This window comes from Cyanistes caeruleus, chromosome 25 (assembly GCF_971803275.1).
Source record: "Cyanistes caeruleus chromosome 25, bCyaCae1.hap1.1, whole genome shotgun sequence".
Taxonomy (NCBI): Eukaryota; Metazoa; Chordata; class Aves; order Passeriformes; family Paridae; genus Cyanistes; species Cyanistes caeruleus.
In genome coordinates this window covers 2,558,773-2,573,010 of record NC_141725.1, presented here as the reverse complement: position 1 = coordinate 2,573,010, position 14,238 = coordinate 2,558,773, and the positions used below count along the sequence as shown (strand labels likewise).

The 14,238-nt window shown below is 54.3% G+C and overlaps 2 long non-coding RNA genes across 2 annotated transcripts; one reads left to right on the top strand and one right to left on the bottom strand.

Moving 5' to 3' along the window:
- Positions 1 to 7,056: 7,056 nt before the first annotated feature.
- On the bottom strand, positions 7,057 to 9,023 carry LOC147649328 (uncharacterized). The gene is made up of 2 exons (XR_015279160.1): positions 8,945 to 9,023; positions 7,057 to 7,221 (listed from the first exon to the last, which is right to left on the bottom strand). It is a non-coding gene; the product is annotated as an uncharacterized LOC147649328 (long non-coding RNA).
- A 1,635-nt stretch (positions 9,024 to 10,658) lies between these two features.
- Positions 10,659 to 11,661, top strand: LOC111940311 (uncharacterized). The gene is made up of 2 exons (XR_002869469.2): positions 10,659 to 10,960; positions 11,564 to 11,661. It is a non-coding gene; the product is annotated as an uncharacterized LOC111940311 (long non-coding RNA).
- The last annotated feature ends 2,577 nt before the right edge of the window (positions 11,662 to 14,238 follow it).

Genomic DNA, 14,238 nt, shown 5'->3' with positions numbered 1-14,238 from the left:
ACTAACTTGCGCCCAATAAAATTCTGTTAGCAGGAGCTGCAAAAGGAGTCTTGGGTTGACTGTTGGGATCAGATCTGCATCTTTCCCCCTCAGGAACAGCCAGAGTGATAAATCCATCCTGAGAGAACAAGTGGGAGCAAGGAGGGAGCTGTGGGCACCCAACTTCCCCATTGTTCTGTCCATAAAGGTGTTCTCCCTCTGTCTGTGCCTCTGTTCCCACAGCAGGACCCCAGCTCCCAGCACAGACCCTTCCCCACTGTTTGTGGGGACACCCCACAAGGCTCAGCCCTGAGCAGCCCTGTCCCCCTGTTCTGGGCCAGGATCAGTGCAGAGAAATGGGCAAAGCTTGCTGGCACAGCTGCCACAGCACAAGGGGGGCTCTCCTGTACCCCTGACTGAGGGGAAACCAGAGCTGCAGCCCTGCTCAGGTGTGAAACACGAGGCAGTGATGCTCTGCAGATGAAACCACTCGTGGTTCCATTTCCTGTCCCATTCCTGCTGTCCCTTCTTCCCCTCACAAGCGGCAGGACAGTCCATGCCAAGGAGGCAGCACAGAAACGATTTTACTGTAAGAAATCGCCTTTCTCCTATTCCTGTGGGAATCAGGTGTGGGATCAGCTTTTTATCCTGCTGGGCAGGGCTGGGCTGGCTCCCTGTGCTTGCAAAGAATTTGGGATGCAGAGATGGGGTGGAAGGGAGCTCAGTTTAACCTGTAGGATGGATTTGACGTTTACAGGTTGCCTCCAGGACCTGCTGTCCCTCCTAACCTTGCTGTCCCTCCTAACCCTGCTGTCCCTCCCACCCCTCCTGCCAGTGGCCCAGTGATTCAGCCCCAAGAAGTTCAGCCCTGCAGGTGCCCAAAGGTGATTTTTTGTGGGGTGTTGAGAACTCTGAAGAAATGAGTAACATTTCCTGTTTGCTCTCGCACAAACCAGGGGCCAGACCCAATTTGGAGCCGGGGTTGGTGGCACAGGGAGCTGTTGGGTGCCTGTGGAGGGAGTACAAGGGTGGGACAGCAACAGGAAAAGCAGCAGGAGATGGGGACAGGGTGTGCAGTGAGCCAGCCCTGGTTCCTCACCTGCCTCACCTCATACCTGCTCCCACCCCTGCCCCCCTTTCTCCTGCTCCTGGTCTTCCTTTCCTCCCCTCCAGGGTCACTCAGCTGGAGGAGATGGAGGTGGATATGGTTCCTCCCCTCCTTCCACACCTGCACTCCTCCTTTGCTGCTTTGTCCTAGAAAATTTCCTGTGTGGGGAATATCCATCCATCCATCCATCCATCCATCATCCATCCATCCATCCATCATCCATCCATCCATCCATCCATCATCCATCCATCCATCCATCCATCCATCATCCATCATCCATCCATCCATCCATCCATCCATCCATCCATCATCCATCCATCCATCCATCCATCATCCATCCATCCATCCATCATCCATCCATCCATCATCCATCCATCCATCCATCCATCCATCCATCCATCATCCATCCATCATCCATCCATCCATCCATCCATCCATCATCCATCCATCCATCCATCCATCCATCCATCATCCATCCATCATCCATCCATCATCCATCCATCCATCCATCATCCATCCATCCATCCATCCATCCATCCATCCATCATCCATCCATCCATCCATCCATCCATCCATCCATCATCCATCCATCCATCATCCATCCATCCATCATCCATCCATCCATCCATCCATCCATCCATCATCCATCATCCATCCATCCATCCATCCATCCATCCATCCATCATCCATCCATCCATCCATCCATCATCCATCCATCCATCCATCCATCCATCATCCATCCATCCATCCATCCATCCATCCATCCATCATCCATCCATCCATCCATCATCCATCCATCCATCCATCATCCATCCATCCATCATCCATCCATCATCCATCCATCCATCCATCCATCCATCCATCCATCCATCATCCATCCATCCATCCATCATCCATCCATCCATCCATCATCCATCCATCCATCATCCATCCATCCATCCATCCATCCATCCATCCATCCATCCATCCATCCCTATCCTTTATCCCAAGTTCCACATTCAGTAGCATCCTCTGAAAGAGCCATTGTGGAACCAGTTGTGAGGCTGGGCTGGAATTGAGCTGAGCTGTTCCTGCCTCTGCTTAGGCTTAGTTAATTCTTTGATTAGTCTTTGTTCCAAAGTGATTTCAGGCAGTTTTCAAGCTGATTAATTACTGGGCTGCACATTAGAGAATAAAAAATCCTCTGTATTTCCTAAGAGGGGGAGACAAGGGAGATATTTCCTGCTTGTACCTCTTTGGAAAACTATTCCAGTATTTTTTATCTGTCTGCCAGGACAGGGAGGTTTTTGCCTTTGATGTGGTGGGAGGTACCTGAGAGAGACATTGCAGGCACCTAAATCTACACCAAGGGAGCCCTGGAGAACTTGAGCAGGGGAAATTGCTCAGTGATTTCCACTCCTCAGAACGACCTGGCACCCTGGGAAAGCGGGAAGAGGCTTAGCAAAAGCTGCAGGATGGATTTATTTTTTTGTGCAGCTCATGACTAAACCCTGCAGGAAGGGACCACAGGGATCAAAAAACAAGGAGAGGATTTCAGGAAGGATGAATCTGCCAGGAGGAATTGGAGACTGAGCTGGGGGTGGGAGATGCTGCTGCTGCTCTCCCTGGGGTTTGCTCAGCTTTGGGGACAAGCCTGGGTGGAGCCAAAACCTCACCCAAATGCTCCTCCATGCCTGTGCCTCAGAAAGGGGAATTTCTCTGTCCCTAGACACAGTGAACTTCAAAAAACCCCACAAATCCCAGCCATTTCATGCACTGGGTGTCACACACTGCAGAACTGGGCAGAGAGATGAGTACAGAGCCCTCCCTTCAGAGTATGAGTTAATGCTGACCTTTGGCTTAGGCTCCAAACTGAATCATTGCTGAGGCATGAAAAGTCAGCAGTGACTTCTGAAAAGAGGTGCTGCCTTCACAGTGCCCTGCTCACACACTGGAGAGCCCCTGGGAGGGCAATGCTGATTCAAAAATCAATTTTAAATTTAATTTTGGTTGTATTTCTAGCATTATAAAATAATCAGAAGGGAAAATTCTAAACCATACAGCACGAGCAGCATCAACCATCTGAAAATGAGGATTGCATCCTGAACCCTCTCACCCAGGAGAGCAGACACTGCACAGGCAGCTCAGACTCAGATCAAACTGAATGTTTCCACTCCCATCCCAGAGAATTCTTTCCATTTAATGTTTCATCACTCCTAGAAGGATTTCTAAAGAAGTGGGTTGGTCTTTTTGTGGAAAAGAAAATAATCATCATGTCCTGGGTTGGTGTTTGCACCATCAAACCCCAGGGGAGCTCGGCAGGGTCAGGGCTGCCCTGCAGCTCAGGGAGGGTTGGGATTCTTCCCAAATCCCAGCCTGGGGGGTTGGAGCAGGAAGAGGCAGGTTGGGCAGGAGTGGGGAGGAAATTCAGCATCACTTCTCTGAGTTCTTGGTGATGCTCTGACCCTGGGCTGAGTCACAGCCTCTGGAGCGGGGTTTAGGCTGGGCTTTGCTGTTCCCTACACAGAGATCTGGGGTTTGGCTGGGCACTGACCACAGGCAGCTCTTCTGCCCCTATCTCCTGCTGGCCTTATCAGCTGCACCAGACCCTGCTCTGCTGGACCTGTCCCTGTCCTGCTGAGCCTCGTCCTTATCTTTAGATCAGGGTGCCTCCTTCACCCCCCCCCCCCCCCCCCCCCCCCCACGTTTGTAAATCCCCTCCTTTGCACATCTTGTGCAAACTGGTCCCAGTTCCCCCCCTGGCTCAGTCACCCTGGGGCTGTTCAGGCACTGCCTGGGAAAACTTGGAAAAGGGTTTGGAAAAGCTGGGTTTGGGAGGGTATTTTAAGGGTATTTGGAGGGGGTTTTAAGGGTAGCGGAGGTTTTTTATGAAACACTTGGGATTTTCAGGCCCACCCACATCCCTGTTGTTGGAAGGGACAGAGCCTGAGGATCAGCACCTCAGGAGCTCTGGGTGCAGAGGAAATTGCACAGGACAATATTTTGGTGCCTGTTGGATTTCCAGGGCTGGAGATGTGCATGACCATGGAACTCCTGGCCTGATTCAGCCAATGGGGCCTTCAGGATGATAAGCCTCAAAATGTCAGTGAGGTCCATCCATCCTTCCACAGCAGGGTCAGGCTGGGAGCGAGCTGGGGAAATGGTCTGGAGACACCCCCTGAACATCCCCAGGTGACCTCAGCCTCCTGTGTCCCCTCAGCTGCAGCTCCATCCTTTGGCTTGCAAAAGGACAAAGCAGATTTTGCAATCTGGGATGCAAAAAGCTGGGAGTTGCTGTCTAAATTCCTTATTCCCCCCAAAATCCTTGTCCATGTGCAGTAATTCACAGCAAGGTGAATTATGGGATGAAGGGATTACCTGGGATATTCTGGGCACGGGACACTCAGATTTATAGAGCTGACTTCCAACTTTGATGTTTCTCTTATCACATCTTATAAATTCCTGTCCCTGTTGCAGAAAACAAAGAGAAACAGAGAGATTTCTCCAGGAACCTGACAAAATGCAGCTGCAGAGGTGTGACCAAGTTGTTCATCCCAGGCCAGGTTTGTGGTCTCAGTTCTCCTGAAGACCACAAGCTCTCATTTCTCACAGCTTTACTCAGACCTGGAGAGTGTTAAAACATCAGAGGGAGCAGAGCAGTTTTGGCAACTCCCCGACCTCAAAACTGCTCAGAGAGCAGCAGCACTCTGGGGTGAAGTGAGCTGGCCTGGTTCTGATTTTTGTTCTTTTCAGGAAAAATCTTCACAGCTGGGAGGTGTTTGGGTTGGGTGGGGCAAAGGAGCAACTAAAAAGTGTTCCCAGCTCAACCTCGGTCCCCAAACCTCTCACATTGTGGCCCAAGTGTCTCCATCCCAATTTCTCCTCAGGTCTGATGCAGCCCTGGCTCTCTGGAGCGGACACAGCCCCAGTGCCCTGCTCAGGAGTGGATTTTTCCTGACTTCCCCCCCTCTCTGACTTGCAGGAGGCTGTGGCAGAGCTGTGCTGAACCCCCCAGACCTCACTCAGGGTTGTGTGCTCTTTATTTCTGCTTTTTTTTTTCTGCCCAAACTCCCTCACTTATTGATGGCTTGGCCTGACATGTGAACCAAGTCTACCTACAACCCCAAATGTCACTTTTCTGGGTAAAATCCCCCCAATCTCCCCAGAATTCTTGATTTGCTGTGTTTAAACCTGGGAATTGTCTGCTCTTCCTGCTGGTTTATCCCTCCCTTTGCACAGACCCAGAGCTGTCTCAGCCCTGGTGCCTGCAGAGATCAACACCCACCACACATCTGGCGCACAGCTGGAAGGGTCACAGAGGTGTGGGGGACAACATTGGATGCCTGAGGGTTGGATCTGGACGATCTTTAAGGTCTCTTCCAACTTTTCTATGTGCAAGTGCTGCTTTGGCCCAACAAAGCCCAGTTTTGGGAAGCCCAGCTGGATTCTCTGCACCCCTGGAGAGAGGGAAGTGCTGCCCAGGCAGAGGGGAAGATTTTTCCTTGCAGATGAAGCAGTGGCAAGAGGTGTGAGGAGTTTGTTGTGTCTCTAAGCAGGAGAGACCCCTCCATGTTCCCCACAGCCACCAAACCCTGCAGAGGAGGCTCTGCTGGTCAGGAATTTGAGCTCCAGGATTGTCCCTTCCCTTCCTGGGGTGCCCTGAGCCTCCCTTTGCTCTGCCATCTCTGTTTGGCTCCCACCTCAGAAATTGTGAATATTTGCTGGTGACACAAAGACGCTGCTCCAGCTGCAGGAGGTTCCTCTTCTGGAAGAGATCAGAGGAAAAAAATTAAAGCTTTTATTGATCCCCCCAGATTTCCTCTGGAATGCAGCCACAGGATGTCAGTGCAGCCATCCAGATGTGGCCTCCTGGTCACCCCCAGCTCCAGATGTGCTGCCTCTGCTCTCTTTGCTCCCCAGCTGAAGGGCAGGAAAATCCTTCCCGGGCACTTTTCCTGCTCCTCAGCTATTACAGCTGCTCAGGGAATTCCTTTTTCCTCCCTGGCAGGTGAAAGAGGCCTGATCTGATCCTGCTTTTCTTATTGCCAGCATTTCCCTCCCTCCACCCCACTGAATGTCAAAGGTTTAGATTTTAAATTGCACTTTTGGTTCTTATTTCTGTGACCAAAATGAAAGGAGACGAAGCTCTGTATTGGAATTTACTGGAAAAAATTGGTTTTTGTTTGTTTTTTCAGGATAAAATAACCTTTCCAGGAAATATTTGGAGCTGGCTGGCATGATTTTATTAATTCCCTAATTCCTGCTGTCTCCTTGGAGCAAAAGGAATTTCATCCATAGGAGACACAGCTGAGGGGCACCAGGACCCATTCCAAATCTGACCTGGTCCCACAAATTAGACAAAATTAGAAAGTTTTAATAAAACCCAGGCAATTTTCCTACTTTTTTTCTGCATTTTTCTGTGGCATAAACAACCTTCCTGAATTCCTCAGAGTTTGAGGTAAAAAAAAAGCTTGAAAACGAGAAGAAAAAAGAAGAGCAAAACACGAAATCCATAAGGGAATAGAAATGCTCTTGCATTATTTATGCCATGCCTTGAAGAAACAGGGGCAAAATAATCCTTTTTGGTGAGCACCACTGTGAAATCTAAAATTTCAGCGTGGAAGAGAAATGAGGAGCTTGTGTTTGAGCCCTGAAATTCTGCACAACTTGACAGGAACGGAAAAAGAGCCCCAGAGTCCTGGTGGCCACATGTCTGTCACTCAGTGATTCAATGTGGGAGCAGCACAGGGCTGAAATTCCTGAGCCCCTCACTCTGGGAACAGGGACTGTCCCTGCTGGACTGGGTGGAATTTGGGAGATTTCAGTTAAAATGTGTTGTTTTCTGAGTGGCTGGTGGTGCTCAGAGGATGCAGAGGATGTTGAGTGTGGCCATCCTGGGGTGGGACCTGTCACAGCACCTCTCTGACCACATCCCCACAGCTGGGACGTCACCTGGGAGATGGGATTCACCTCCTGTAAACACTCTGGGGTTGGGTTTAATTTAATACAATTCATTCTTTATTATTATTTAATTTCTGAATCTCAATCCAAGCCCAGGTGCCCCTGGTAGGGCTCTGCTGTTCAGCCTTTGCTGCCAAAGTTCAGAAGCCGAGCTGGATTTAGGGGGTGAATATTGATGCTCTTCCCTCTGGGGCCTGTGAAATCAAACATTTTAAGATTTATATGATTTAATTTCTAATAATATTTTTTGACCCAAATCCTAAAGAGCTGGGAATTGGTCATGGGGTGGGACAGGGGAGTCTTTGGGGACATTTGGTGGCAAGTGCTGAGAGCTGAGCCTCTCACAGCAGCTTCCTCTCATTTTCTGAGGCCCTAAAGCAGCAGTTGAGAACTCTCAGTGAGTCAGGCACTTTCACCAGAAAAAAAACCTACTTTTGTTCTTAATGCCTTTGAAGCAGAGGCTGCAACTTCAGCATTAAAAGGCAATTTGATCACTAAATCCTCTTATTCCGAATAACCGGGGAGCTGGATGCCCAGAGGGTGGAGGATGAGGAGCAGCACAGAGATTCCTCCCGGCCCGGGGGGTTTGCACATCCCCCTCCACCCAGCAGAGCTGGGATATGAGGAGTTGAACAATTCCCTTCGGTATCCCAGGGATCCTCCTGGTTTTCTCCACCTTCCCAAAGCTCCTGTTTTCCTGCCCCGGGCTCGGCCCCTCGCTCCTGCCCGGCCCTGGGAGCTGCTGGGTGCAGGAGGAGGCTCAGCCTCATCCCAATTCTCCTGGAACTGCTGCAGGGTGGGTGCAGGGTGTGCAGAGGAACTTTCATTTCCCCTGACCAGGGTGTGGAAAATTGGGGAAGGGGCTCCCAGTAGCCATCCCCAGCTGGTGCTGGACCTGACTGGGAGAAGCTGTGATGGCCTGTGGGTCACGGAGCTGCTTCCAGGCAGTGCTCAGCACTGAACTGGAAACACTGGGGAAGATGGGATGCCAGGAGAGTTACAATAATCCACAGAAACCTGGAATATCCTGAGCTGGATCCCTCAGGGATGATCAGTGCAGCCCCTGGCCCTGCCCAGACCCCCCAACAAGCCCACCCTGAGCATCCCTGAGAGCGCTGTCCAAACGCTCCTGGAGCTCTGGCAGCCTTGGGGCCGGGCCCATTCCCTGGGGAGCCTGGGCAGTGCCAGCAGCCTCGGGGGGAAGAACCTTGCCCTGAGCTCCATCCCAAGCCCTGGCACAGCTCCAGCCCTTCCTGGGCTCCTGTCCCTGCTCACCACAGGGATCAGAGCTGGCCAGCTCCCCTTGGCACCAGAGCTGGGGAGATTCAGCTCCAGCCACATCTCCGGGAGAACTGGACCAGGAAGGACAAGAAATGAGGGCAATGTCCTAGTCCTGAGTGCCACAGGGAGATTTTGCTGCTGGAAAAGTGTGGCAGCACAGGGATGGGGTGTGGGGGTGTGGATGGAGCAGCTCCCAGCACACGACAGCCACGGGCTCTCGATGGGGAAACTCGAGGGATGTTTGCAAGTGGGGAGAAAGGGGAGGAAAAAAATACGTGAGTGAAAGGGAAGAGAGTGGAAAGGCTGCATTTAAAGGTTAACACTTGTCCCAGGAGAGAGGAGGTGAGTGTCTGTGCTCTGAAATAGCATCTGCTGACGCCGGTGTCTCACAGCTCTTTGGTCTGGGCTTTTTCTTAAAAAAACAATTATGTCCTTTATTTTCCACTGCACTCGCTCGCAGCCCTGCTGAGGAGAGAGCCTGATGTGCATCACTGTGAGATCCCCGCTCGTCACCACCTTCCCAGTGCGGTAACATTAATTCACACCTCCCACACGCGCTGCCTTTCTCTAATACAGCAGCAACAGCCTGGCATGGAGAGTGAGATTACAGCAGAAAAAGACTTTCCGCTGAATTACCTCAATGCTTTCAGTAACCTCAAGAACCGCACCACGCCTTTCTTCCCATCCCTGTAGGATCGGGGGTTCTGCATCCCACTGGAAACTCACCAGGAGCTGCTGTGGGTGAGGATTGAAGGGCTCTGAGCACAGAGAGGGCCCTGGGCCCTGCAGGCTGTGAGCCAGGAGCTGCTGCAGGGGCACCTGTTTAGGCTGTGTTTGCTTTTTACCACCAAAAAGGGCTCGGGGTAAGCTGGGAGCTCCCATCAGTCAGAGCCAGACCAATCCCTTGGGCACGAAGGTGCCTGATTGGAACCTGAGCAGCAGCCCCTGGCATCCTGCTGGGCTTGTCCCCAAATCCCCATCTGCACAATGTCACCCGTGGATGTGCAGGGACCCAGAGCACCAGGAGGGTGTTTCCGTGCAGGTTTTAACACAGGAGCTGCCCCCAAAAGCCCCATGGCAATCAGTGAAACCTCTTCCCAAACAAAGGAGCCATCCTCCACCATGGGAAAGGGAGGATAAAGAGGTGCTGGACGTGTTTGATCATCTGCAGTGGTGGCAGTGCCCAGGGGATGTGACAGAGTGGGCAGAGAGCTGCTCCGAGGGCACTCCCAGCTGGTGGGGATGGAGAGCAGAAAGCAGAGATGAGCTCCCTGCTCCTGCCTCCATCCCCAGGGGGTGCTGGGGGTGATTCTGCAGGGAAAGGAGCTGCAGCAGCAGCAGAAGGAAAAGGGGATTTGCAGCTGCGCCAGCTGTGGTGTAAATGCAGCTGTGCCCACTCAGGGCAGTGGTCACCGCAGGGATGACCAGAGGTACAAGGAGAGCCCTGACCATGGCAAACCTTTACCAGAAAAAGGAACAGCCTGAAAAACAAAGGTGTGATTCCTCAGCTGATACCGGGGATGCTCAGTAACACCCCAGGCGTGCCTGGTCCCCCCCTTGCAGCTCACAGGAAATGAATTGCAGCTCTTTGCCCCACAGGACAGGGGGCTGTGGTTTGTGTGACACGGGGACAGCCCTGGGCAGGCAGCACCAGGGGCTGTGTGGGGCTGGGGGATCCCTGGAGCTGCTCCTTCCTCTGGAGGGCTCAGACTGGGGCTGGGTTTGTAAGGAGAGATGAACTGGTTTTCTCTGGAAGTTTCAGGGGAAATGAAGCGACCACTTGGAGTCTATTTGAGAACAAAACGCTCTTTGCTAGTCAGAAATCCCTGGGAGAGTGAACTGCCAGATGTCTCCAGCATCCCTGACACCTCCTCCCTGCATCCCTCCCTCATCCCTCCCGCATTCCTGCAGCCTCTCCTCTTCCCCTGCCCTGTCCCTGGGACAGCCCTGCCCCATCCCACGGCCCTGCCTCACTCCCTGCAGTGCCCAGCTCCTGGCAGGGCTTTTCCCGGCTCCTGGGGCAGCCCTGGGAATGCTTCCCATGCTCTGGGAGAGGTGTCCTGCTGCTGCGGTGCTGCCAGGGTGATCCCAGAGCCTGTGTGGTCCTGGGGCCACTGGAGCAGGGCAGGGACTGGGGGGGAGTCCCCACTCCAGGCTGGGGCTGAGCCCGAGACTGGGGAGCCCCATCCCGCAGGGCTGGGGGGCAGCATGATCCCCTGGGGCAGGGAGCTCATCCCATGGGGTTGGAATTATCCATGGAATCCGGTGGGACTGGGGGGATGTCCCCAAGAGTGCTGTGACATCACCTGGGTCAGGGCAGTGGAAGCCCTGCCCTGGCAACCCTGGTGTTGGGGGGTCCCTTTGGGCACCTCTGCCCTGCCCCAAAGGGGACCCACCTGGGCCTGGCAGGGGCAGGGCCCGAGGGCTGGAGGGCTCCGTGTCCCCCCTGGGCACAGCCCCTGTCCCCAGGGCCAGCACCGAGGTGACACAGCTGCTGCTCAGCCCAGCCCTGGCACAGGCAGCAGTGGGGTGTCCCCAGCACCAGCATGGCCTTGGCAGTGCCACCTCTGGGGCTGTGGGAGCCCAGGATGGGCTGCAGGGATGGAGAGCAGGGGGACAGCGAGAACCTGACCTGCAGTGAGGCTGTGCAAGGTGAGAGGGGCTGGGGAGGGTGGGACAGGGATGGGAACAGGGACAGGGACAGGGACAGGGACAGGGACAGGGACAGGGACAGGGACAGGGACAGGGACAGGGACAGGGGAAGGCACCTCCAGCCCCAGGGATGGGATTTCCCAGCTCTGTGTCCTGTGCAGGTTTAGCACCCCCAGGATTCTCCATGGGATCCTCTGCTTTGGGCAGGAATTTGGTGGAAAATGGTGCTCGAGGCTCCTGAGGGGTTCCTTGGTCTGATTTGGGGATTTTTTTTTTGGTGTTTCTTGCAATGCTGGGGCTCAGTGATGCCACCTTGAGCAGAGGTGACACCCAGGGGGGCCAGTGGCACCGCTCAGGCACGATGGTCAGAGGATGCTGGTGGCGCTCAGAGGATGAAGAAGATGTTGAGGATGTTGAGTGTGGCTGCCCTGGGGATGGGCTGAGCTGGGACCTGTCTGACCACATCCTCACAGCTTGGATATCACCTGGGAGATGGGGAGTCACCTCCTGGAAACACTCTGGGGGTTGTTTTTATTTATCATAATTTATTATGTATTATTATTTGATTTCTGAATCTCAATCCAAGCCCGGTTCCCCTCTCAGGACGCTGCTGTTCAGCCTTTGCTGCCAAAGCCAAAGGAGCTGAGCTGGATTTGGAGTGCAAATATTGATGCTCTGCCCTCCCTGGGGCTCTGAAATCAGGCAGTGTAAGACTGAAGTTATTTCGATTTTGAATCATTTTGGTTCTTGCAGTGCTGGGGCTCAGCAATGCCACCACAGCAGAGCTGACACCCAGCTCAGCACAGGGACAGCCCTGAGGCTCTGGGGGATCCCAGGGGCTGCTCCTCCCTCCAGGCAGCCCCGATTTGGGGCTGGGGTTCTCTGGAAAGTTTCAGGGGTGTTGAAGTCACCACTTGGGGTCCATTTGAGACTCAAGTTCTTTGCTGGTCAGAGAGCTGGGAGAAACTGTCCTGCAACATCCTTCCAGCATCCCTGGCACCTCCTCCCTGCACCCCTCCCGCATTCCTGCAGCCTCCCCTCTGCTCCCCTGCCCCATCCCACAGCTCTGCCACATTCCCTGCTCCTGGCAGGGCCTTTCCCAGCTCCTGGGGCAGCTCTGGGAATGGAATGTTGGAGCGCCCGAGGGCTCTGTGACATCATCGGGGGCTGCCTGGGGTCACTGCAACCCCAGCCCCGGCAACGCCGTGTTGGGGGGTCCCTGCAGCCCCCTCTGCCCTGCCCCAGAGGGGATTCACTCCCTGCAGGGAGCAGCACTTCCCATCACATCCTGCTGGACACTGCACTGACCGCCAGCTGCCACCCACTGTCCCTGCCCTGGGCCACAGGTGTCACCTGGCTGGGGGACTGGCATGGCTGAGCTGCCTGCCTGAGCACAGGTGGGTGTCCCTGGGGCTTTTTGGCATCGTGAGGGTGACACCAAACCCTGCAGGTGACACCGAACCCTGCAGGTGACACCGAACCCTGCAAGTGACACCGAACCCTGCAGGTGACACTGAACCCTGCAGGTGACACCGAACCCTGCAGGTGACACCAAACTGTGCCAGTAAATTCAGCGATTGCCACTGACAAAATGATGCATTTGCTGCTAAAACAGCCAGTTTTAACCCAAACTAAATCTCTTGCTTGGCATGGTGGAGATCTCCTGGCTGTCCCAGGATGAGGTTCCTAGTGGAGAAATGCTGAAGAGATCTAATTATATTAATTAACTAATTAGAGGAAAGACTGAGGGGGGTGAGTAAGAAGGATGAGCTCTTGCCTATGGAGCTGTAAATCCCAGCTGGGGCTGGCTGGTCTGGACAGGGCAGCTCGGGTCCCCCCTGTTCTCTCCATGAAAGGTGGGACAGGAGGGAATTCTGGCCCTGGGAAGTGGGGCTGGGCTGATGCTGAGAGCGGTGCAGAGGGGTCTGAGTGTGACTCCCTGAACTGGAGCCTCGCTGCACAAAGAGAATTCTGACAGCTGCTTCCAAGGCAGATGGAGCATTTTTCCATCTGTAAGAGCCCAATGGAATAGGAATTGCTGGGGAGAGGATGAGGAGCAGCTGATCTTACCTGTGCAGCCCAGGCTGGCTCCTGCAGTGATTCCCAGGCAGTGCCAGGCTGGGCAGGGCAGGGCAGGGTGGGATCAGGGCTGCCAGCGGCCAGTTCACCCTCCGGGGACAGACACAAGGACACACACAAGGACAGACACAAGGACAGACACAAGGACAGAACGCTGAGGAGCCTCCCTGGTGCATCTGCAGGGGAAGGGGACAAGAGAGGCAGATGGAGACAAAGCGGGGGGTGAAGGGAGGGGCTGCAGCAGGAGCTGGGAGCACATTCCCAGCCTTCTCCATCCTCTTGCTCTGCCTTGCCCAGCCCGATCCAGGTCCAGGGAGAGCCCCTGGTGCTGCTGAGCTGGCCCAGCCCTGCCAGGCTCATTCTGACACAGCCCAGGGGATGCTCAGGAGCATCCGTGGAACGTGAGGCCTCCTATTCCTTGGAAAGCAGCTCTGGATTGAGGCTCGTGGCCTCCCCCAGAGCACCCTTGAGCCCTTTCTCAAGCCAGCTGCTGCTCCCTTCCCTCACAGTTGTCTTGGTGCTCCTTTCCCATTGATTTCCAGCTCTAATTGTGGCTCTGGTTCTGGCAGGGCTGGGGTTTGCCCCCTGCCCAGGATGGCAGAGGTGGGTGGGCTTGGTGGTACCCGGCACGTCCTGGGCTGTGCTCTGCAGCTGTTCCTGCAGAAAGGAGCAATTCCTTTGGGAAGTGGGGTCTCAAGTGGTGCTTGGCGTTTTGGATCCCCACAAACAGGTCATGCAGAGCTGCATCGAAGGTTTTCTGCATTAGATCAGCTTCTTGTGCCTTTCTGTGAGAAATGTGCTCCGTGCTCCCGGTCAGTGCTGCTCCTGGAGCGCTCCTGGAGCTTCCCTGGGAAACTGCTGGATTTTCTGCATTGCCTTTTGTCCCCGGGCTGGACGGGACAGCGGTGCCAGCTCCGCCCGGCAGGGAGTGCTGATTCTCCCCTCTCCAAAGCCTGGGCACCAGGGATGCGGCTCCTGCTGGGAGAGGCAGCTCCTCCCCTGGGGCTGGAGTGGGAAAAGGAAAATTCAGAATATCCGGGAAACAGCTCCGAAAACCGGCACCTTCCTCTCCCAGTGCAAGCCAGCCCCTCATCTCTGCTGCTGGCTTCACTCGTGGCTTTTTGGGAGTGAGAGGCTCCCAGGGGAGAGGGGAACCAGCGAGAAGGAAACTGAGGCACAGCAGGGACAGTCAGCTGAGG